Below are 2708 nucleotides of genomic sequence, written 5' to 3'. Positions count from 1 at the left end.
TGACCGACGAAGGATGGAAGCGCTTGACCTTTAATACGAATGGCCAATTGTAATTGAAACCTTTGTTCATGTTGAGCACACGCTTGCAGTACCCGTGGACTCGTTGTGTTGTGTTAAAACCACTGGTGGCTTCATCTTAAGGGTGTAGAATCCACTGGTGGACGGTGGACTCACTCATATGGAGGAGGGGTCCAATTGTATGACCATGCATTGTGGCCCTTCGGGGTCAGGATGCATGTGTTTGAATGACCATGTGCTTCAGCCTTGGGGTTGAGGCGCATGTGTATTGTTATTGGGACAGCCTTGTTGACGTTGTGCCTTGGCCATGGGGTCAAGGTGCACGTCCAAGGCTGTTCAAATGTTTGATTTTTTACCTTTTTTATTATAAAAAAGGCAGGCTACGCTGCTGGCCTTAAAAGCACCTGTGGAATTAGTTGATAAAATGTACGTTTTGTTCTAATTTGGGCTGCTAAACCGGGCAGAATAAACGAACGATTAAATATGAACACTTCAGATATATACCTGTCTGTGAGCGTGCCACCATTGTGCGCATGCGTCATGCCAATTAATCGATTCGAAAAAGAGCAATCTATGTTTCATATATCCAACGCTAGCAATGCTTGGTCTAATTGTTTTGTGATGGCCAAAAATACCTCCCTACACCCACGAAATAATGGGGTCGGAGATCATTTAATATTCCCTTTTACATCGCTACAAAGGCTTAGCACTATGGTGCGATTAAAAAACAAAATCCCCAAAATCCGATTGCTTTTGCATAAAACACTCCGCGAAACTCACTAATGAACCTCTGGAAGTTTGATGAAGATCTGTTCAGCCATCTCTGACAAAAATGGCAACACACAGACAGGCGATACTATAATTGTCGTGTCGATACTATAAAATATTTTTCTTCTTCTTCTTCATTTGGAGGCAGCACCCCCTGACCTTGAAATCTCGTGATGTGCGAGAACGGGATTTGATAATGTAGAAAAGGTCAACAAACTATTGGGTTGTTGCCTCGTACAGTTCGGCCTCCTTCGGATGGACGTTACGACGCATGCCCCATCTGCTTGCATTAAATGGTGGACGTTAAATATCCCACGTGGTATTTCACAACGAGTCGGTACTGGAGTAGTCACCGATACTCTGGGGACCACAATTGCGAATGTCTGCCTAGACTGTGGGTGGCAAATGGCCTAGTCCTCTTGGAAGCTCCTTCACACGGAATTTCCTCGCCAGCTCTGACGTCAGCTAACATCCAATAGAAACGTCCGTGAAACCCTGGTCAGTGTAGCTTTCGGCCAACGGTGGCACGAGCACACCTGACGCACGAGCACAGCTATATAAGAGCATGAGGATCTACTTTTTACGTGCACACCTCATGGCTTCTTGGAGAATCCCTCCTGGGCCGTTTTTCCAAAAAGAGCCGCCATGTGACTCGTCATCGCCACGGAACGGAGGGGACGATTTATTTTTAAACGGATTTTCAAAAACTTCGCGCGTGATTCATTCACAAATCGTGCGCTCTGCAATTTCTATTCTTTACCGATGAATACTTCCAGCAGCGTCTTTGTGAAGATGCTGTCATTTTGTCTCGGCCGAGTTTCAACCACCTACGTCTGAATGTGATAAAGTTTGAAAGTCTTCTGACTCATCTCACGATTACGAAAAGTACCTGTCTATATGATGCCATAGACTGTGGATGACGTCATCATCAGACGCAATTCAAACGAGAGGCATTGCAACAGTCATTTATTTCTATGTCCAGACGACGAAAATGGCACCAGAATGACGGATGCTTCCAAGAAACGATCAACACATGTTTTATTTCCACTCCGTCCCGTTACAATGAATCCCGTGCAGTACAGACCACGCCACCTCTCGGCTATACGGTACATTACATACCTCCCTTCAGACGCGACAAGTATGTCATTATGAGGTCCACCATGGCAGAGAAACTGTCGATGGCATTACAGGTATACCATGGCATCGAACATCGAGGTTTTTGAGAGGCGTGGTTTACCATACCAGTGACTCTATATACTGGCAATGGCCCACAGTTCATTTGTCAGACTTTTGCAGACTTCATGGAAGCTATGGACTTCCACTACCATCGTGAGACTCCAAAATTGGCTACAGGCAAATGGTGAAATAGAATGTCAGAACAAGTCTGGAGAAGCGGATGAAGATTGCGTAAGCTGAAGGGAGGGGCTGGAAAGAGGCAACGATGTCATATGTTGCTGAGTCTTTGTCTCAACTTCTGTGGCACCAAAATCCTGTGTCCTCTGAGAATACATAATCCAATTTTGTATATCCCATCTCGCAAAAAATCTCTCTTGTGTGGGCAGTTCTCACAATCTCCAGTCTTGGTACTTTGATGTAATCTAACTCTGGATATTGGTCAGAATCTCTGTCTGTCTTTCTGATTGTCATTTCTTTAGGTGTCAAGTATATTAACAAATCATTCAAATTGTCAAGTTCACAAATAGTACAAATGAGTCATTGTCTTACCCATCCTTAACAGTCTCGACACATCATCCACAATATGTCTTGCCAGCAATGTGGATGGGACTGGCAAGTTGTCCTGCAGACCTAGATCTGGAGGTATGCACACTCACGTCTGAGCCATCTAGCCTGGGTTTGAATCTCGGCCCAGCTGTAAACTGTCATCCTGGTGTTTAGCAAGCAGGGCGAGGTGTCAATGTGTG

Source organism: Myxine glutinosa, chromosome 9 (genome assembly GCF_964187855.1).
Source record: "Myxine glutinosa chromosome 9, kmMyxGlut1.1, whole genome shotgun sequence".
Classification (NCBI taxonomy): Eukaryota; Metazoa; Chordata; class Myxini; order Myxiniformes; family Myxinidae; genus Myxine; species Myxine glutinosa.
The sequence above is the reverse complement of the archived record's forward strand: the minus strand, read 5'-3'. Positions refer to the sequence as shown.